Genomic DNA, 23,952 nt, shown 5'->3' with positions numbered 1-23,952 from the left:
AGCGACACGAACGGGGACTTAGAATTTTTTCGCTCGGGCTCCGGAGCGACACGAACGGGGACTTAGAATTTTTTCGCTCGGGCTCCGGAGCGACACGATCGCTCCGTTATTCTACGTTCTCTCGGTCCACGGGCATCAGAGAGCAAAACAGCCTAATAGTTTTAGAGTGCCTCAACGATCAGGAATATGGATCTAACGTTCTCGTTTCGAACCGACGACTTTCGGTTCCGGAGCGACACGAACGCTCCATGATTCTCGATTATCTCGACACAGGTAAGAGACAGAGGAGAACAAGTGTATGGTTTTAGAGAGCCACGAGCACCAGGAATAAGGATCTACCGTTGTCATTTCGTTCCGTCGACATTCGGTTCCGGAGCGACACGAACGGGGACTTAGAATTTTTTCGCTCGGGCTCCGGAGCGACACGAACGGGGACTTAGAATTTTTTCGCTCGGGCTCCGGAGCGACACGATCGCTCCGTTATTCTACGTTCTCTCGGTCCACGGGCATCAGAGAGCAAAACAGCCTAATAGTTTTAGAGTGCCTCAACGATCAGGAATATGGATCTAACGTTCTCGTTTCGAACCGACGACTTTCGGTTCCGGAGCGACACGAACGCTCCATGATTCTCGATTATCTCGACACAGGTAAGAGACAGAGGAGAACAAGTGTATGGTTTTAGAGAGCCACGAGCACCAGGAATAAGGATCTACCGTTGTCATTTCGTTCCGTCGACATTCGGTTCCGGAGCGACACGAACGGGGACTTAGAATTTTTTCGCTCGGGCTCCGGAGCGACACGAACGGGGACTTAGAATTTTTTCGCTCGGGCTCCGGAGCGACACGATCGCTCCGTTATTCTACGTTCTCTCGGTCCACGGGCATCAGAGAGCAAAACAGCCTAATAGTTTTAGAGTGCCTCAACGATCAGGAATATGGATCTAACGTTCTCGTTTCGAACCGACGACTTTCGGTTCCGGAGCGACACGAACGCTCCATGATTCTCGATTATCTCGACACAGGTAAGAGACAGAGGAGAACAAGTGTATGGTTTTAGAGAGCCACGAGCACCAGGAATAAGGATCTACCGTTGTCATTTCGTTCCGTCGACATTCGGTTCCGGAGCGACACGAACGGGGACTTAGAATTTTTTCGCTCGGGCTCCGGAGCGACACGAACGGGGACTTAGAATTTTTTCGCTCGGGCTCCGGAGCGACACGATCGCTCCGTTTTTCTACGTTCTCTCGGTCCACGGGCATCAGAGAGCAAAACAGCCTAATAGTTTTAGAGTGCCTCAACGATCAGGAATATGGATCTAACGTTCTCGTTTCGAACCGACGACTTTCGGTTCCGGAGCGACACGAACGCTCCATGATTCTCGATTATCTCGACACAGGTAAGAGACAGAGGAGAACAAGTGTATGGTTTTAGAGAGCCACGAGCACCAGGAATAAGGATCTACCGTTGTCATTTCGTTCCGTCGACATTCGGTTCCGGAGCGACACGAACGGGGACTTAGAATTTTTTCGCTCGGGCTCCGGAGCGACACGAACGGGGACTTAGAATTTTTTCGCTCGGGCTCCGGAGCGACACGATCGCTCCGTTATTCTACGTTCTCTCGGTCCACGGGCATCAGAGAGCAAAACAGCCTAATAGTTTTAGAGTGCCTCAACGATCAGGAATATGGATCTAACGTTCTCGTTTCGAACCGACGACTTTCGGTTCCGGAGCGACACGAACGCTCCATGATTCTCGATTATCTCGACACAGGTAAGAGACAGAGGAGAACAAGTGTATGGTTTTAGAGAGCCACGAGCACCAGGAATAAGGATCTACCGTTGTCATTTCGTTCCGTCGACATTCGGTTCCGGAGCGACACGAACGGGGACTTAGAATTTTTTCGCTCGGGCTCCGGAGCGACACGAACGGGGACTTGGAATTTTTTCGCTCGGGCTCCGGAGCGACACGATCGCTCCGTTATTCTACGTTCTCTCGGTCCACGGGCATCAGAGAGCAAAACAGCCTAATAGTTTTAGAGTGCCTCAACGATCAGGAATATGGATCTAACGTTCTCGTTTCGAACCGACGACTTTCGGTTCCGGAGCGACACGAACGCTCCATGATTCTCGATTATCTCGACACAGGTAAGAGACAGAGGAGAACAAGTGTATGGTTTTAGAGAGCCACGAGCACCAGGAATAAGGATCTACCGTTGTCATTTCGTTCCGTCGACATTCGGTTCCGGAGCGACACGAACGGGGACTTAGAATTTTTTCGCTCGGGCTCCGGAGCGACACGAACGGGGACTTAGAATTTTTTCGCTCGGGCTCCGGAGCGACACGATCGCTCCGTTATTCTACGTTCTCTCGGTCCACGGGCATCAGAGAGCAAAACAGCCTAATAGTTTTAGAGTGCCTCAACGATCAGGAATATGGATCTAACGTTCTCGTTTCGAACCGACGACTTTCGGTTCCGGAGCGACACGAACGCTCCATGATTCTCGATTATCTCGACACAGGTAAGAGACAGAGGAGAACAAGTGTATGGTTTTAGAGAGCCACGAGCACCAGGAATAAGGATCTACCGTTGTCATTTCGTTCCGTCGACATTCGGTTCCGGAGCGACACGAACGGGGACTTAGAATTTTTTCGCTCGGGCTCCGGAGCGACACGAACGGGGACTTAGAATTTTTTCGCTCGGGCTCCGGAGCGACACGATCGCTCCGTTATTCTACGTTCTCTCGGTCCACGGGCATCAGAGAGCAAAACAGCCTAATAGTTTTAGAGTGCCTCAACGATCAGGAATATGGATCTAACGTTCTCGTTTCGAACCGACGACTTTCGGTTCCGGAGCGACACGAACGCTCCATGATTCTCGATTATCTCGACACAGGTAAGAGACAGAGGAGAACAAGTGTATGGTTTTAGAGAGCCACGAGCACCAGGAATAAGGATCTACCGTTGTCATTTCGTTCCGTCGACATTCGGTTCCGGAGCGACACGAACGGGGACTTAGAATTTTTTCGCTCGGGCTCCGGAGCGACACGAACGGGGACTTAGAATTTTTTCGCTCGGGCTCCGGAGCGACACGATCGCTCCGTTATTCTACGTTCTCTCGGTCCACGGGCATCAGAGAGCAAAACAGCCTAATAGTTTTAGAGTGCCTCAACGATCAGGAATATGGATCTAACGTTCTCGTTTCGAACCGACGACTTTCGGTTCCGGAGCGACACGAACGCTCCATGATTCTCGATTATCTCGACACAGGTAAGAGACAGAGGAGAACAAGTGTATGGTTTTAGAGAGCCACGAGCACCAGGAATAAGGATCTACCGTTGTCATTTCGTTCCGTCGACATTCGGTTCCGGAGCGACACGAACGGGGACTTAGAATTTTTCGCTCGGGCTCCGGAGCGACACGAACGGGGACTTAGAATTTTTTCGCTCGGGCTCCGGAGCGACACGATCGCTCCGTTATTCTACGTTCTCTCGGTCCACGGGCATCAGAGAGCAAAACAGCCTAATAGTTTTAGAGTGCCTCAACGATCAGGAATATGGATCTAACGTTCTCGTTTCGAACCGACGACTTTCGTTCCGGAGCGACACGAACGCTCCATGATTCTCGATTATCTCGACACAGGTAAGAGACAGAGGAGAACAAGTGTATGGTTTTAGAGAGCCACGAGCACCAGGAATAAGGATCTACCGTTGTCATTTCGTTCCGTCGACATTCGGTTCCGGAGCGACACGAACGGGGACTTAGAATTTTTTCGCTCGGCTCCGGAGCGACACGAACGGGGACTTAGAATTTTTTCGCTCGGGCTCCGGAGCGACACGATCGCTCCGTTATTCTACGTTCTCTCGGTCCACGGGCATCAGAGAGCAAAACAGCCTAATAGTTTTAGAGTGCCTCAACGATCAGGAATATGGATCTAACGTTCTCGTTTCGAACCGACGACTTTCGGTTCCGGAGCGACACGAACGCTCCATGATTCTCGATTATCTCGACACAGGTAAGAGACAGAGGAGAACAAGTGTATGGTTTTAGAGAGCCACGAGCACCAGGAATAAGGATCTACCGTTGTCATTTCGTTCCGTCGACATTCGGTTCCGGAGCGACACGAACGGGGACTTAGAATTTTTTCGCTCGGGCTCCGGAGCGACACGAACGGGGACTTAGAATTTTTTCGCTCGGGCTCCGGAGCGACACGATCGCTCCGTTATTCTACGTTCTCTCGGTCCACGGGCATCAGAGAGCAAAACAGCCTAATAGTTTTAGAGTGCCTCAACGATCAGGAATATGGATCTAACGTTCTCGTTTCGAACCGACGACTTTCGGTTCCGGAGCGACACGAACGCTCCATGATTCTCGATTATCTCGACACAGGTAAGAGACAGAGGAGAACAAGTGTATGGTTTAGAGAGCCACGAGCACCAGGAATAAGGATCTACCGTTGTCATTTCGTTCCGTCGACATTCGGTTCCGGAGCGACACGAACGGGACTTAGAATTTTTTCGCTCGGGCTCCGGAGCGACACGAACGGGGACTTAGAATTTTTTCGCTCGGGCTCCGGAGCGACACGATCGCTCCGTTATTCTAACGTTCTCTCGGTCCACGGGCATCAGAGAGCAAAACAGCCTAATAGTTTTAGAGTGCCTCAACGATCAGGAATATGGATCTAACGTTCTCGTTTCGAACCGACGACTTTCGGTTCCGGAGCGACACGAACGCTCCATGATTCTCGATTATCTCGACACAGGTAAGAGACAGAGGAGAACAAGTGTATGGTTTTAGAGAGCCACGAGCACCAGGAATAAGGATCTACCGTTGTCATTTCGTTCCGTCGACATTCGTTCCGGAGCGACACGAACGGGGACTTAGAATTTTTTCGCTCGGGCTCCGGAGCGACACGAACGGGGACTTAGAATTTTTTCGCTCGGGCTCCGGAGCGACACGATCGCTCCGTTATTCTACGTTCTCTCGGTCCACGGGCATCAGAGAGCAAAACAGCCTAATAGTTTTAGAGTGCCTCAACGATCAGGAATATGGATCTAACGTTCTCGTTTCGAACCGACGACTTTCGGTTCCGGAGCGACACGAACGCTCCATGATTCTCGATTATCTCGACACAGGTAAGAGACAGAGGAGAACAAGTGTATGGTTTTAGAGAGCCACGAGCACCAGGAATAAGGATCTACCGTTGTCATTTCGTTCCGTCGACATTCGGTTCCGGAGCGACACGAACGGGGACTTAGAATTTTTTCGCTCGGGCTCCGGAGCGACACGAACGGGGACTTAGAATTTTTTCGCTCGGGCTCCGGAGCGACACGATCGCTCCGTTATTCTACGTTCTCTCGGTCCACGGGCATCAGAGAGCAAACAGCCTAATAGTTTTAGAGTGCCCTCAACGATCAGGAATATGGATCTAACGTTCTCGTTTCGAACCGACGACTTTCGGTTCCGGAGCGACACGAACGCTCCATGATTCTCGATTATCTCGACACAGGTAAGAGACAGAGGAGAACAAGTGTATGGTTTTAGAGAGCCACGAGCACCAGGAATAAGGATCTACCGTTGTCATTTCGTTCCGTCGACATTCGGTTCCGGAGCGACACGAACGGGGACTTAGAATTTTTTCGCTCGGGCTCCGGAGCGACACGAACGGGACTTAGAATTTTTTCGCTCGGGCTCCGGAGCGACACGATCGCTCCGTTATTCTACGTTCTCTCGGTCCACGGGCATCAGAGAGCAAAACAGCCTAATAGTTTTAGAGTGCCTCAACGATCAGGAATATGGATCTAACGTTCTCGTTTCGAACCGACGACTTTCGGTTCCGGAGCGACACGAACGCTCCATGATTCTCGATTATCTCGACACAGGTAAGAGACAGAGGAGAACAAGTGTATGGTTTTAGAGAGCCACGAGCACCAGGAATAAGGATCTACCGTTGTCATTTCGTTCCGTCGACATTCGGTTCCGGAGCGACACGAACGGGGACTTAGAATTTTTTCGCTCGGGCTCCGGAGCGACACGAACGGGACTTAGAATTTTTTCGCTCGGGCTCCGGAGCGACACGATCGCTCCGTTATTCTACGTTCTCTCGGTCCACGGGCATCAGAGAGCAAAACAGCCTAATAGTTTTAGAGTGCCTCAACGATCAGGATATGGATCTAACGTTCTCGTTTCGAACCGACGACTTTCGGTTCCGGAGCGACACGAACGCTCCATGATTCTCGATTATCTCGACACAGGTAAGAGACAGAGGAGAACAAGTGTATGGTTTTAGAGAGCCACGAGCACCAGGAATAAGGATCTACCGTTGTCATTTCGTTCCGTCGACATTCGGTTCCGGAGCGACACGAACGGGGACTTAGAATTTTTTCGCTCGGGCTCCGGAGCGACACGAACGGGGACTTAGAATTTTTTCGCTCGGGCTCCGGAGCGACACGATCGCTCCGTTATTCTACGTTCTCTCGGTCCACGGGCATCAGAGAGCAAAACAGCCTAATAGTTTTAGAGTGCCTCAACGATCAGGAATATGGATCTAACGTTCTCGTTTCGAACCGACGACTTTCGGTTCCGGAGCGACACGAACGCTCCATGATTCTCGATTATCTCGACACAGGTAAGAGACAGAGGAGAACAAGTGTATGGTTTTAGAGAGCCACGAGCACCAGGAATAAGGATCTACCGTTGTCATTTCGTTCCGTCGACATTCGGTTCCGGAGCGACACGAACGGGGACTTAGAATTTTTTCGCTCGGGCTCCGGAGCGACACGACTTCGCTCCGTTATTCTACGTTCTCTCGGTCCACGGGCATCAGAGAGCAAAACAGCCTAATAGTTTTAGAGTGCCTCAACGATCAGGAATATGGATCTAACGTTCTCGTTTCGAACCGACGACTTTCGGTTCCGGAGCGACACGAACGCTCCATGATTCTCGATTATCTCGACACAGGTAAGAGACAGAGGAGAACAAGTGTATGGTTTTAGAGAGCCACGAGCACCAGGAATAAGGATCTACCGTTGTCATTTCGTTCCGTCGACATTCGGTTCCGGAGCGACACGAACGGGGACTTAGAATTTTTTCGCTCGGGCTCCGGAGCGACACGAACGGGGACTTAGAATTTTTTCGCTCGGGCTCCGGAGCGACACGATCGCTCCGTTATTCTACGTTCTCTCGGTCCACGGGCATCAGAGAGCAAAACAGCCTAATAGTTTTAGAGTGCCTCAACGATCAGGAATATGGATCTAACGTTCTCGTTTCGAACCGACGACTTTCGGTTCCGGAGCGACACGAACGCTCCATGATTCTCGATTATCTCGACACAGGTAAGAGACAGAGGAGAACAAGTGTATGGTTTTAGAGAGCCACGAGCACCAGGAATAAGGATCTACCGTTGTCATTTCGTTCCGTCGACATTCGGTTCCGGAGCGACACGAACGGGGACTTAGAATTTTTTCGCTCGGGCTCCGGAGCGACACGAACGGGGACTTAGAATTTTTTCGCTCGGGCTCCGGAGCGACACGATCGCTCCGTTATTCTACGTTCTCTCGGTCCACGGGCATCAGAGAGCAAAACAGCCTAATAGTTTTAGAGTGCCTCAACGATCAGGAATATGGATCTAACGTTCTCGTTTCGAACCGACGACTTTCGGTTCCGGAGCGACACGAACGCTCCATGATTCTCGATTATCTCGACACAGGTAAGAGACAGAGGAGAACAAGTGTATGGTTTTAGAGAGCCACGAGCACCAGGAATAAGGATCTACCGTTGTCATTTCGTTCCGTCGACATTCGGTTCCGGAGCGACACGAACGGGGACTTAGAATTTTTTCGCTCGGGCTCCGGAGCGACACGAACGGGGACTTAGAATTTTTTCGCTCGGGCTCCGGAGCGACACGATCGCTCCGTTATTCTACGTTCTCTCGGTCCACGGGCATCAGAGAGCAAAACAGCCTAATAGTTTTAGAGTGCCTCAACGATCAGGAATATGGATCTAACGTTCTCGTTTCGAACCGACGACTTTCGGTTCCGGAGCGACACGAACGCTCCATGATTCTCGATTATCTCGACACAGGTAAGAGACAGAGGAGAACAAGTGTATGGTTTTAGAGAGCCACGAGCACCAGGAATAAGGATCTACCGTTGTCATTTCGTTCCGTCGACATTCGGTTCCGGAGCGACACGAACGGGGACTTAGAATTTTTTCGCTCGGGCTCCGGAGCGACACGAACGGGGACTTAGAATTTTTTCGCTCGGGCTCCGGAGCGACACGATCGCTCCGTTATTCTACGTTCTCTCGGTCCACGGGCATCAGAGAGCAAAACAGCCTAATAGTTTTAGAGTGCCTCAACGATCAGGAATATGGATCTAACGTTCTCGTTTCGAACCGACGACTTTCGGTTCCGGAGCGACACGAACGCTCCATGATTCTCGATTATCTCGACACAGGTAAGAGACAGAGGAGAACAAGTGTATGGTTTTAGAGAGCCACGAGCACCAGGAATAAGGATCTACCGTTGTCATTTCGTTCCGTCGACATTCGGTTCCGGAGCGACACGAACGGGGACTTAGAATTTTTTCGCTCGGGCTCCGGAGCGACACGAACGGGGACTTAGAATTTTTTCGCTCGGGCTCCGGAGCGACACGATCGCTCCGTTATTCTACGTTCTCTCGGTCCACGGGCATCAGAGAGCAAAACAGCCTAATAGTTTTAGAGTGCCTCAACGATCAGGAATATGGATCTAACGTTCTCGTTTCGAACCGACGACTTTCGGTTCCGGAGCGACACGAACGCTCCATGATTCTCGATTATCTCGACACAGGTAAGAGACAGAGGAGAACAAGTGTATGGTTTTAGAGAGCCACGAGCACCAGGAATAAGGATCTACCGTTGTCATTTCGTTCCGTCGACATTCGGTTCCGGAGCGACACGAACGGGGACTTAGAATTTTTTCGCTCGGGCTCCGGAGCGACACGAACGGGGACTTAGAATTTTTTCGCTCGGGCTCCGGAGCGACACGATCGCTCCGTTATTCTACGTTCTCTCGGTCCACGGGCATCAGAGAGCAAAACAGCCTAATAGTTTTAGAGTGCCTCAACGATCAGGAATATGGATCTAACGTTCTCGTTTCGAACCGACGACTTTCGGTTCCGGAGCGACACGAACGCTCCATGATTCTCGATTATCTCGACACAGGTAAGAGACAGAGGAGAACAAGTGTATGGTTTTAGAGAGCCACGAGCACCAGGAATAAGGATCTACCGTTGTCATTTCGTTCCGTCGACATTCGGTTCCGGAGCGACACGAACGGGGACTTAGAATTTTTTCGCTCGGGCTCCGGAGCGACACGAACGGGGACTTAGAATTTTTTCGCTCGGGCTCCGGAGCGACACGATCGCTCCGTTATTCTACGTTCTCTCGGTCCACGGGCATCAGAGAGCAAAACAGCCTAATAGTTTTAGAGTGCCTCAACGATCAGGAATATGGATCTAACGTTCTCGTTTCGAACCGACGACTTTCGGTTCCGGAGCGACACGAACGCTCCATGATTCTCGATTATCTCGACACAGGTAAGAGACAGAGGAGAACAAGTGTATGGTTTTAGAGAGCCACGAGCACCAGGAATAAGGATCTACCGTTGTCATTTCGTTCCGTCGACATTCGGTTCCGGAGCGACACGAACGGGGACTTAGAATTTTTTCGCTCGGGCTCCGGAGCGACACGAACGGGGACTTAGAATTTTTTCGCTCGGGCTCCGGAGCGACACGATCGCTCCGTTATTCTACGTTCTCTCGGTCCACGGGCATCAGAGAGCAAAACAGCCTAATAGTTTTAGAGTGCCTCAACGATCAGGAATATGGATCTAACGTTCTCGTTTCGAACCGACGACTTTCGGTTCCGGAGCGACACGAACGCTCCATGATTCTCGATTATCTCGACACAGGTAAGAGACAGAGGAGAACAAGTGTATGGTTTTAGAGAGCCACGAGCACCAGGAATAAGGATCTACCGTTGTCATTTCGTTCCGTCGACATTCGGTTCCGGAGCGACACGAACGGGGACTTAGAATTTTTTCGCTCGGGCTCCGGAGCGACACGAACGGGGACTTAGAATTTTTTCGCTCGGGCTCCGGAGCGACACGATCGCTCCGTTATTCTACGTTCTCTCGGTCCACGGGCATCAGAGAGCAAAACAGCCTAATAGTTTTAGAGTGCCTCAACGATCAGGAATATGGATCTAACGTTCTCGTTTCGAACCGACGACTTTCGGTTCCGGAGCGACACGAACGCTCCATGATTCTCGATTATCTCGACACAGGTAAGAGACAGAGGAGAACAAGTGTATGGTTTTAGAGAGCCACGAGCACCAGGAATAAGGATCTACCGTTGTCATTTCGTTCCGTCGACATTCGGTTCCGGAGCGACACGAACGGGGACTTAGAATTTTTTCGCTCGGGCTCCGGAGCGACACGAACGGGGACTTAGAATTTTTTCGCTCGGGCTCCGGAGCGACACGATCGCTCCGTTATTCTACGTTCTCTCGGTCCACGGGCATCAGAGAGCAAAACAGCCTAATAGTTTTAGAGTGCCTCAACGATCAGGAATATGGATCTAACGTTCTCGTTTCGAACCGACGACTTTCGGTTCCGGAGCGACACGAACGCTCCATGATTCTCGATTATCTCGACACAGGTAAGAGACAGAGGAGAACAAGTGTATGGTTTTAGAGAGCCACGAGCACCAGGAATAAGGATCTACCGTTGTCATTTCGTTCCGTCGACATTCGGTTCCGGAGCGACACGAACGGGGACTTAGAATTTTTTCGCTCGGGCTCCGGAGCGACACGAACGGGGACTTAGAATTTTTTCGCTCGGGCTCCGGAGCGACACGATCGCTCCGTTATTCTACGTTCTCTCGGTCCACGGGCATCAGAGAGCAAAACAGCCTAATAGTTTTAGAGTGCCTCAACGATCAGGAATATGGATCTAACGTTCTCGTTTCGAACCGACGACTTTCGGTTCCGGAGCGACACGAACGCTCCATGATTCTCGATTATCTCGACACAGGTAAGAGACAGAGGAGAACAAGTGTATGGTTTTAGAGAGCCACGAGCACCAGGAATAAGGATCTACCGTTGTCATTTCGTTCCGTCGACATTCGGTTCCGGAGCGACACGAACGGGGACTTAGAATTTTTTCGCTCGGGCTCCGGAGCGACACGAACGGGGACTTAGAATTTTTTCGCTCGGGCTCCGGAGCGACACGATCGCTCCGTTATTCTACGTTCTCTCGGTCCACGGGCATCAGAGAGCAAAACAGCCTAATAGTTTTAGAGTGCCTCAACGATCAGGAATATGGATCTAACGTTCTCGTTTCGAACCGACGACTTTCGGTTCCGGAGCGACACGAACGCTCCATGATTCTCGATTATCTCGACACAGGTAAGAGACAGAGGAGAACAAGTGTATGGTTTTAGAGAGCCACGAGCACCAGGAATAAGGATCTACCGTTGTCATTTCGTTCCGTCGACATTCGGTTCCGGAGCGACACGAACGGGGACTTAGAATTTTTTCGCTCGGGCTCCGGAGCGACACGAACGGGGACTTAGAATTTTTTCGCTCGGGCTCCGGAGCGACACGATCCTCCGTTATTCTACGTTCTCTCGGTCCACGGGCATCAGAGAGCAAAACAGCCTAATAGTTTTAGAGTGCCTCAACGATCAGGAATATGGATCTAACGTTCTCGTTTCGAACCGACGACTTTCGGTTCCGGAGCGACACGAACGCTCCATGATTCTCGATTATCTCGACACAGGTAAGAGACAGAGGAGAACAAGTGTATGGTTTTAGAGAGCCACGAGCACCAGGAATAAGGATCTACCGTTGTCATTTCGTTCCGTCGACATTCGGTTCCGGAGCGACACGAACGGGGACTTAGAATTTTTTCGCTCGGGCTCCGGAGCGACACGAACGGGGACTTAGAATTTTTTCGCTCGGGCTCCGGAGCGACACGATCGCTCCGTTATTCTACGTTCTCTCGGTCCACGGGCATCAGAGAGCAAAACAGCCTAATAGTTTTAGAGTGCCTCAACGATCAGGAATATGGATCTAACGTTCTCGTTTCGAACCGACGACTTTCGGTTCCGGAGCGACACGAACGCTCCATGATTCTCGATTATCTCGACACAGGTAAGAGACAGAGGAGAACAAGTGTATGGTTTTAGAGAGCCACGAGCACCAGGAATAAGGATCTACCGTTGTCATTTCGTTCCGTCGACATTCGGTTCCGGAGCGACACGAACGGGGACTTAGAATTTTTTCGCTCGGGCTCCGGAGCGACACGAACGGGGACTTAGAATTTTTTCGCTCGGGCTCCGGAGCGACACGATCGCTCCGTTATTCTACGTTCTCTCGGTCCACGGGCATCAGAGAGCAAAACAGCCTAATAGTTTTAGAGTGCCTCAACGATCAGGAATATGGATCTAACGTTCTCGTTTCGAACCGACGACTTTCGGTTCCGGAGCGACACGAACGCTCCATGATTCTCGATTATCTCGACACAGGTAAGAGACAGAGGAGAACAAGTGTATGGTTTTAGAGAGCCACGAGCACCAGGAATAAGGATCTACCGTTGTCATTTCGTTCCGTCGACATTCGGTTCCGGAGCGACACGAACGGGGACTTAGAATTTTTTCGCTCGGGCTCCGGAGCGACACGAACGGGGACTTAGAATTTTTTCGCTCGGGCTCCGGAGCGACACGATCGCTCCGTTATTCTACGTTCTCTCGGTCCACGGGCATCAGAGAGCAAAACAGCCTAATAGTTTTAGAGTGCCTCAACGATCAGGAATATGGATCTAACGTTCTCGTTTCGAACCGACGACTTTCGGTTCCGGAGCGACACGAACGCTCCATGATTCTCGATTATCTCGACACAGGTAAGAGACAGAGGAGAACAAGTGTATGGTTTTAGAGAGCCACGAGCACCAGGAATAAGGATCTACCGTTGTCATTTCGTTCCGTCGACATTCGGTTCCGGAGCGACACGAACGGGGACTTAGAATTTTTTCGCTCGGGCTCCGGAGCGACACGAACGGGGACTTAGAATTTTTTCGCTCGGGCTCCGGAGCGACACGATCGCTCCGTTATTCTACGTTCTCTCGGTCCACGGGCATCAGAGAGCAAAACAGCCTAATAGTTTTAGAGTGCCTCAACGATCAGGAATATGGATCTAACGTTCTCGTTTCGAACCGACGACTTTCGGTTCCGGAGCGACACGAACGCTCCATGATTCTCGATTATCTCGACACAGGTAAGAGACAGAGGAGAACAAGTGTATGGTTTTAGAGAGCCACGAGCACCAGGAATAAGGATCTACCGTTGTCATTTCGTTCCGTCGACATTCGGTTCCGGAGCGACACGAACGGGGACTTAGAATTTTTTCGCTCGGGCTCCGGAGCGACACGAACGGGGACTTAGAATTTTTTCGCTCGGGCTCCGGAGCGACACGATCGCTCCGTTATTCTACGTTCTCTCGGTCCACGGGCATCAGAGAGCAAAACAGCCTAATAGTTTTAGAGTGCCTCAACGATCAGGAATATGGATCTAACGTTCTCGTTTCGAACCGACGACTTTCGGTTCCGGAGCGACACGAACGCTCCATGATTCTCGATTATCTCGACACAGGTAAGAGACAGAGGAGAACAAGTGTATGGTTTTAGAGAGCCACGAGCACCAGGAATAAGGATCTACCGTTGTCATTTCGTTCCGTCGACATTCGGTTCCGGAGCGACACGAACGGGGACTTAGAATTTTTTCGCTCGGGCTCCGGAGCGACACGAACGGGGACTTAGAATTTTTTCGCTCGGGCTCCGGAGCGACACGATCGCTCCGTTATTCTACGTTCTCTCGGTCCACGGGCATCAGAGAGCAAAACAGCCTAATAGTTTTAGAGTGCCTCAACGATCAGGAATATGGATCTAACGTTCTCGTTTCGAACCGACGACTTTCGGTTCCGGAGCGACACGAACGCTCCATGATTCTCGATTATCTCGACACAGGTAAGAGACAGAGGAGAACAAGTGTATGGTTTTAGAGAGCCACGAGCACCAGGAATAAGGATCTACCGTTGTCATTTCGTTCCGTCGACATTCGGTTCCGGAGCGACACGAACGGGGACTTAGAATTTCTTTTCGCTCGGGCTCCGGAGCGACACGATCGCTCCGTTATTCTACGTTCTCTCGGTCCACGGGCATCAGAGAGCAAAACAGCCTAATAGTTTTAGAGTGCCTCAACGATCAGGAATATGGATCTAACGTTCTCGTTTCGAACCGACGACTTTCGGTTCCGGAGCGACACGAACGCTCCATGATTCTCGATTATCTCGACACAGGTAAGAGACAGAGGAGAACAAGTGTATGGTTTTAGAGAGCCACGAGCACCAGGAATAAGGATCTACCGTTGTCATTTCGTTCCGTCGACATTCGGTTCCGGAGCGACACGAACGGGGACTTAGAATTTTTTCGCTCGGGCTCCGGAGCGACACGAACGGGGACTTAGAATTTTTTCGCTCGGGCTCCGGAGCGACACGATCGCTCCGTTATTCTACGTTCTCTCGGTCCACGGGCATCAGAGAGCAAAACAGCCTAATAGTTTTAGAGTGCCTCAACGATCAGGAATATGGATCTAACGTTCTCGTTTCGAACCGACGACTTTCGGTTCCGGAGCGACACGAACGCTCCATGATTCTCGATTATCTCGACACAGGTAAGAGACAGAGGAGAACAAGTGTATGGTTTTAGAGAGCCACGAGCACCAGGAATAAGGATCTACCGTTGTCATTTCGTTCCGTCGACATTCGGTTCCGGAGCGACACGAACGGGGACTTAGAATTTTTTCGCTCGGGCTCCGGAGCGACACGAACGGGGACTTAGAATTTTTTCGCTCGGGCTCCGGAGCGACACGATCGCTCCGTTATTCTACGTTCTCTCGGTCCACGGGCATCAGAGAGCAAAACAGCCTAATAGTTTTAGAGTGCCTCAACGATCAGGAATATGGATCTAACGTTCTCGTTTCGAACCGACGACTTTCGGTTCCGGAGCGACACGAACGCTCCATGATTCTCGATTATCTCGACACAGGTAAGAGACAGAGGAGAACAAGTGTATGGTTTTAGAGAGCCACGAGCACCAGGAATAAGGATCTACCGTTGTCATTTCGTTCCGTCGACATTCGGTTCCGGAGCGACACGAACGGGGACTTAGAATTTTTTCGCTCGGGCTCCGGAGCGACACGAACGGGGACTTAGAATTTTTTCGCTCGGGCTCCGGAGCGACACGATCGCTCCGTTATTCTACGTTCTCTCGGTCCACGGGCATCAGAGAGCAAAACAGCCTAATAGTTTTAGAGTGCCTCAACGATCAGGAATATGGATCTAACGTTCTCGTTTCGAACCGACGACTTTCGGTTCCGGAGCGACACGAACGCTCCATGATTCTCGATTATCTCGACACAGGTAAGAGACAGAGGAGAACAAGTGTATGGTTTTAGAGAGCCACGAGCACCAGGAATAAGGATCTACCGTTGTCATTTCGTTCCGTCGACATTCGGTTCCGGAGCGACACGAACGGGGACTTAGAATTTTTTCGCTCGGGCTCCGGAGCGACACGATCGCTCCGTTATTCTACGTTCTCTCGGTCCACGGGCATCAGAGAGCAAAACAGCCTAATAGTTTTAGAGTGCCTCAACGATCAGGAATATGGATCTAACGTTCTCGTTTCGAACCGACGACTTTCGGTTCCGGAGCGACACGAACGCTCCATGATTCTCGATTATCTCGACACAGGTAAGAGACAGAGGAGAACAAGTGTATGGTTTTAGAGAGCCACGAGCACCAGGAATAAGGATCTACCGTTGTCATTTCGTTCCGTCGACATTCGGTTCCGGAGCGACACGAACGGGGACTTAGAATTTTTTCGCTCGGGCTCCGGAGCGACACGAACGGGGACTTAGAATTTTTTCGCTCGGGCTCCGGAGCGACACGATCGCTCCGTTATTCTACGTTCTCTCGGTCCACGGGCATCAGAGAGCAAAACAGCCTAATAGTTTTAGAGTGCCTCAACGATCAGGAATATGGATCTAACGTTCTCGTTTCGAACCGACGACTTTCGGTTCCGGAGCGACACGAACGCTCCATGATTCTCGATTATCTCGACACAGGTAAGAGACAGAGGAGAACAAGTGTATGGTTTTAGAGAGCCACGAGCACCAGGAATAAGGATCTACCGTTGTCATTTCGTTCCGTCGACATTCGGTTCCGGAGCGACACGAACGGGGACTTAGAATTTTTTCGCTCGGGCTCCGGAGCGACACGAACGGGGACTTAGAATTTTTTCGCTCGGGCTCCGGAGCGACACGATCGCTCCGTTATTCTACGTTCTCTCGGTCCACGGGCATCAGAGAGCAAAACAGCCTAATAGTTTTAGAGTGCCTCAACGATCAGGAATATGGATCTAACGTTCTCGTTTCGAACCGACGACTTTCGGTTCCGGAGCGACACGAACGCTCCATGATTCTCGATTATCTCGACACAGGTAAGAGACAGAGGAGAACAAGTGTATGGTTTTAGAGAGCCACGAGCACCAGGAATAAGGATCTACCGTTGTCATTTCGTTCCGTCGACATTCGGTTCCGGAGCGACACGAACGGGGACTTAGAATTTTTTCGCTCGGGCTCCGGAGCGACACGAACGGGGACTTAGAATTTTTTCGCTCGGGCTCCGGAGCGACACGATCGCTCCGTTATTCTACGTTCTCTCGGTCCACGGGCATCAGAGAGCAAAACAGCCTAATAGTTTTAGAGTGCCTCAACGATCAGGAATATGGATCTAACGTTCTCGTTTCGAACCGACGACTTTCGGTTCCGGAGCGACACGAACGCTCCATGATTCTCGATTATCTCGACACAGGTAAGAGACAGAGGAGAACAAGTGTATGGTTTTAGAGAGCCACGAGCACCAGGAATAAGGATCTACCGTTGTCATTTCGTTCCGTCGACATTCGGTTCCGGAGCGACACGAACGGGGACTTAGAATTTTTTCGCTCGGGCTCCGGAGCGACACGAACGGGGACTTAGAATTTTTTCGCTCGGGCTCCGGAGCGACACGATCGCTCCGTTATTCTACGTTCTCTCGGTCCACGGGCATCAGAGAGCAAAACAGCCTAATAGTTTTAGAGTGCCTCAACGATCAGGAATATGGATCTAACGTTCTCGTTTCGAACCGACGACTTTCGGTTCCGGAGCGACACGAACGCTCCATGATTCTCGATTATCTCGACACAGGTAAGAGACAGAGGAGAACAAGTGTATGGTTTTAGAGAGCCACGAGCACCAGGAATAAGGATCTACCGTTGTCATTTCGTTCCGTCGACATTCGGTTCCGGAGCGACACGAACGGGGACTTAGAATTTTTTCGCTCGGGCTCCGGAGCGACACGAACGGGGACTTAGAATTTTTTCGCTCGGGCTCCGGAGCGACACGATCGCTCCGTTATTCTACGTTCTCTCGGTCCACGGGCATCAGAGAGCAAAACAGCCTAATAGTTTTAGAGTGCCTCAACGATCAGGAATATGGATCTAACGTTCTCGTTTCGAACCGACGACTTTCGGTTCCGGAGCGACACGAACGCTCCATGATTCTCGATTATCTCGACACAGGTAAGAGACAGAGGAGAACAAGTGTATGGTTTTAGAGAGCCACGAGCACCAGGAATAAGGATCTACCGTTGTCATTTCGTTCCGTCGACATTCGGTTCCGGAGCGACACGAACGGGGACTTAGAATTTTTTCGCTCGGGCTCCGGAGCGACACGAACGGGGACTTAGAATTTTTTCGCTCGGGCTCCGGAGCGACACGATCGCTCCGTTATTCTACGTTCTCTCGGTCCACGGGCATCAGAGAGCAAAACAGCCTAATAGTTTTAGAGTGCCTCAACGATCAGGAATATGGATCTAACGTTCTCGTTTCGAACCGACGACTTTCGGTTCCGGAGCGACACGAACGCTCCATGATTCTCGATTATCTCGACACAGGTAAGAGACAGAGGAGAACAAGTGTATGGTTTTAGAGAGCCACGAGCACCAGGAATAAGGATCTACCGTTGTCATTTCGTTCCGTCGACATTCGGTTCCGGAGCGACACGAATGGGGACTTAGAATTTTTTCGCTCGGGCTCCGGAGCGACACGATCGCTCCGTTATTCTACGTTCTCTCGGTCCACGGGCATCAGAGAGCAAAACAGCCTAATAGTTTTAGAGTGCCTCAACGATCAGGAATATGGATCTAACGTTCTCGTTTCGAACCGACGACTTTCGGTTCCGGAGCGACACGAACGCTCCATGATTCTCGATTATCTCGACACAGGTAAGAGACAGAGGAGAACAAGTGTATGGTTTTAGAGAGCCACGAGCACCAGGAATAAGGATCTACCGTTGTCATTTCGTTCCGTCGACATTCGGTTCCGGAGCGACACGAACGGGGACTTAGAATTTTTTCGCTCGGGCTCCGGAGCGACACGAACGGGGACTTAGAATTTTTTCGCTCGGGCTCCGGAGCGACACGATCGCTCCGTTATTCTACGTTCTCTCGGTCCACGGGCATCAGAGAGCAAAACAGCCTAATAGTTTTAGAGTGCCTCAACGATCAGGAATATGGATCTAACGTTCTCGTTTCGAACCGACGACTTTCGGTTCCGGAGCGACACGAACGCTCCATGATTCTCGATTATCTCGACACAGGTAAGAGACAGAGGAGAACAAGTGTATGGTTTTAGAGAGCCACGAGCACCAGGAATAAGGATCTACCGTTGTCATTTCGTTCCGTCGACATTCGGTTCCGGAGCGACACGAACGGGGACTTGGAATTTTTTCGCTCGGGCTCCGGAGCGACACGAACGGGGACTTAGAATTTTTTCGCTCGGGCTCCGGAGCGACACGATCGCTCCGTTATTCTACGTTCTCTCGGTCCACGGGCATCAGAGAGCAAAACAGCCTAATAGTTTTAGAGTGCCTCAACGATCAGGAATATGGATCTAACGTTCTCGTTTCGAACCGACGACTTTCGGTTCCGGAGCGACACGAACGCTCCATGATTCTCGATTATCTCGACACAGGTAAGAGACAGAGGAGAACAAGTGTATGGTTTTAGAGAGCCACGAGCACCAGGAATAAGGATCTACCGTTGTCATTTCGTTCCGTCGACATTCGGTTCCGGAGCGACACGAACGGGGACTTAGAATTTTTTCGCTCGGGCTCCGGAGCGACACGAACGGGGACTTAGAATTTTTTCGCTCGGGCTCCGGAGCGACACGATCGCTCCGTTATTCTACGTTCTCTCGGTCCACGGGCATCAGAGAGCAAAACAGCCTAATAGTTTTAGAGTGCCTCAACGATCAGGAATATGGATCTAACGTTCTCGTTTCGAACCGACGACTTTCGGTTCCGGAGCGACACGAACGCTCCATGATTCTCGATTATCTCGACACAGGTAAGAGACAGAGGAGAACAAGTGTATGGTTTTAGAGAGCCACGAGCACCAGGAATAAGGATCTACCGTTGTCATTTCGTTCCGTCGACATTCGGTTCCGGAGCGACACGAACGGGGACTTAGAATTTTTTCGCTCGGGCTCCGGAGCGACACGAACGGGGACTTAGAATTTTTTCGCTCGGGCTCCGGAGCGACACGATCGCTCCGTTATTCTACGTTCTCTCGGTCCACGGGCATCAGAGAGCAAAACAGCCTAATAGTTTTAGAGTGCCTCAACGATCAGGAATATGGATCTAACGTTCTCGTTTCGAACCGACGACTTTCGGTTCCGGAGCGACACGAACGCTCCATGATTCTCGATTATCTCGACACAGGTAAGAGACAGAGGAGAACAAGTGTATGGTTTTAGAGAGCCACGAGCACCAGGAATAAGGATCTACCGTTGTCATTTCGTTCCGTCGACATTCGGTTCCGGAGCGACACGAACGGGGACTTAGAATTTTTTCGCTCGGGCTCCGGAGCGACACGATCGCTCCGTTATTCTACGTTCTCTCGGTCCACGGGCATCAGAGAGCAAAACAGCCTAATAGTTTTAGAGTGCCTCAACGATCAGGAATATGGATCTAACGTTCTCGTTTCGAACCGACGACTTTCGGTTCCGGAGCGACACGAACGCTCCATGATTCTCGATTATCTCGACACAGGTAAGAGACAGAGGAGAACAAGTGTATGGTTTTAGAGAGCCACGAGCACCAGGAATAAGGATCTACCGTTGTCATTTCGTTCCGTCGACATTCGGTTCCGGAGCGACACGAACGGGGACTTAGAATTTTTTCGCTCGGGCTCCGGAGCGACACGAACGGGGACTTAGAATTTTTTCGCTCGGGCTCCGGAGCGACACGATCGCTCCGTTATTCTACGTTCTCTCGGTCCACGGGCATCAGAGAGCAAAACAGCCTAATAGTTTTAGAGTGCCTCAACGATCAGGAATATGGATCTAACGTTCTCGTTTCGAACCGACGACTTTCGGTTCCGGAGCGACACGAACGCTCCATGATTCTCGATTATCTCGACACAGGTAAGAGACAGAGGAGAACAAGTGTATGGTTTTAGAGAGCCACGAGCACCAGGAATAAGGATCTACCGTTGTCATTTCGTTCCGTCGACATTCGGTTCCGGAGCGACACGAACGGGGACTTGGAATTTTTTCGCTCGGGCTCCGGAGCGACACGAACGGGGACTTAGAATTTTTTCGCTCGGGCTCCGGAGCGACACGATCGCTCCGTTATTCTACGTTCTCTCGGTCCACGGGCATCAGAGAGCAAAACAGCCTAATAGTTTTAGAGTGCCTCAACGATCAGGAATATGGATCTAACGTTCTCGTTTCGAACCGACGACTTTCGGTTCCGGAGCGACACGAACGCTCCATGATTCTCGATTATCTCGACACAGGTAAGAGACAGAGGAGAACAAGTGTATGGTTTTAGAGAGCCACGAGCACCAGGAATAAGGATCTACCGTTGTCATTTCGTTCCGTCGACATTCGGTTCCGGAGCGACACGAACGGGGACTTAGAATTTTTTCGCTCGGGCTCCGGAGCGACACGAACGGGGACTTAGAATTTTTTCGCTCGGGCTCCGGAGCGACACGATCGCTCCGTTATTCTACGTTCTCTCGGTCCACGGGCATCAGAGAGCAAAACAGCCTAATAGTTTTAGAGTGCCTCAACGATCAGGAATATGGATCTAACGTTCTCGTTTCGAACCGACGACTTTCGGTTCCGGAGCGACACGAACGCTCCATGATTCTCGATTATCTCGACACAGGTAAGAGACAGAGGAGAACAAGTGTATGGTTTTAGAGAGCCACGAGCACCAGGAATAAGGATCTACCGTTGTCATTTCGTTCCGTCGACATTCGGTTCCGGAGCGACACGAACGGGGACTTGGAATTTTTTCGCTCGGGCTCCGGAGCGACACGAACGGGGACTTAGAATTTTTTCGCTCGGGCTCCGGAGCGACACGATCGCTCCGTTATTCTACGTTCTCTCGGTCCACGGGCATCAGAGAGCAAAACAGCCTAATAGTTTTAGAGTGCCTCAACGATCAGGAATATGGATCTAACGTTCTCGTTTCGAACCGACGACTTTCGGTTCCGGAGCGACACGAACGCTCCATGATTCTCGATTATCTCGACACAGGTAAGAGACAGAGGAGAACAAGTGTATGGTTTTAGAGAGCCACGAGCACCAGGAATAAGGATCTACCGTTGTCATTTCGTTCCGTCGACATTCGGTTCCGGAGCGACACGAACGGGGACTTAGAATTTTTTCGCTCGGGCTCCGGAGCGACACGATCGCTCCGTTATTCTACGTTCTCTCGGTCCACGGGCATCAGAGAGCAAAACAGCCTAATAGTTTTAGAGTGCCTCAACGATCAGGAATATGGATCTAACGTTCTCGTTTCGAACCGACGACTTTCGGTTCCGGAGCGACACGAACGCTCCATGATTCTCGATTATCTCGACACAGGTAAGAGACAGAGGAGAACAAGTGTATGGTTTTAGAGAGCCACGAGCACCAGGAATAAGGATCTACCGTTGTCATTTCGTTCCGTCGACATTCGGTTCCGGAGCGACACGAACGGGGACTTAGAATTTTTTCGCTCGGGCTCCGGAGCGACACGATCGCTCCGTTATTCTACGTTCTCTCGGTCCACGGGCATCAGAGAGCAAAACAGCCTAATAGTTTTAGAGTGCCTCAACGATCAGGAATATGGATCTAACGTTCTCGTTTCGAACCGACGACTTTCGGTTCCGGAGCGACACGAACGCTCCATGATTCTCGATTATCTCGACACAGGTAAGAGACAGAGGAGAACAAGTGTATGGTTTTAGAGAGCCACGAGCACCAGGAATAAGGATCTACCGTTGTCATTTCGTTCCGTCGACATTCGGTTCCGGAGCGACACGAACGGGGACTTAGAATTTTTTCGCTCGGGCTCCGGAGCGACACGAACGGGGACTTAGAATTTTTTCGCTCGGGCTCCGGAGCGACACGAACGGGGACTTAGAATTTTTTCGCTCGGGCTCCGGAGCGACACGATCGCTCCGTTATTCTACGTTCTCTCGGTCCACGGGCATCAGAGAGCAAAACAGCCTAATAGTTTTAGAGTGCCTCAACGATCAGGAATATGGATCTAACGTTCTCGTTTCGAACCGACGACTTTCGGTTCCGGAGCGACACGAACGCTCCATGATTCTCGATTATCTCGACACAGGTAAGAGACAGAGGAGAACAAGTGTATGGTTTTAGAGAGCCACGAGCACCAGGAATAAGGATCTACCGTTGTCATTTCGTTCCGTCGACATTCGGTTCCGGAGCGACACGAACGGGGACTTAGAATTTTTTCGCTCGGGCTCCGGAGCGACACGAACGGGGACTTAGAATTTTTTCGCTCGGGCTCCGGAGCGACACGATCGCTCCGTTATTCTACGTTCTCTCGGTCCACGGGCATCAGAGAGCAAAACAGCCTAATAGTTTTAGAGTGCCTCAACGATCAGGAATATGGATCTAACGTTCTCGTTTCGAACCGACGACTTTCGGTTCCGGAGCGACACGAACGCTCCATGATTCTCGATTATCTCGACACAGGTAAGAGACAGAGGAGAACAAGTGTATGGTTTTAGAGAGCCACGAGCACCAGGAATAAGGATCTACCGTTGTCATTTCGTTCCGTCGACATTCGGTTCCGGAGCGACACGAACGGGGACTTAGAATTTTTTCGCTCGGGCTCCGGAGCGACACGAACGGGGACTTAGAATTTTTTCGCTCGGGCTCCGGAGCGACACGATCGCTCCGTTATTCTACGTTCTCTCGGTCCACGGGCATCAGAGAGCAAAACAGCCTAATAGTTTTAGAGTGCCTCAACGATCAGGAATATGGATCTAACGTTCTCGTTTCGAACCGACGACTTTCGGTTCCGGAGCGACACGAACGCTCCATGATTCTCGATTATCTCGACACAGGTAAGAGACAGAGGAGAACAAGTGTATGGTTTTAGAGAGCCACGAGCACCAGGAATAAGGATCTACCGTTGTCATTTCGTTCCGTCGACATTCGGTTCCGGAGCGACACGAACGGGGACTTAGAATATTTTCAATATTGCTATATCTGTATGTATATAGTCTTAAAATATGTGGTTGAAACATGTTGAAAGTTTGTGATTATAGCAGTATAATGTCCGCAGTTTAGTATTAAGTTACTTTTATACGACCTCGTACGTGTACGTGTTCATCTGCCGAGTCTAAGTGGCAGCGTACCGGCCGGGAGTGCTGCACGCGCGGCGAGTTCCCACCGTAAGGCCGCGCGGCTACGGTCGGCCGTCGCCGGCCTCTCGGCCGGCCACTCGGTA

The sequence above is a fragment of the Calliopsis andreniformis genome, unplaced genomic scaffold (genome assembly GCF_051401765.1).
Source record: "Calliopsis andreniformis isolate RMS-2024a unplaced genomic scaffold, iyCalAndr_principal scaffold0409, whole genome shotgun sequence".
NCBI classification, from domain to species: domain Eukaryota; kingdom Metazoa; phylum Arthropoda; class Insecta; order Hymenoptera; family Andrenidae; genus Calliopsis; species Calliopsis andreniformis.
The sequence above is the reverse complement of the archived record's forward strand: the minus strand, read 5'-3'. Positions refer to the sequence as shown.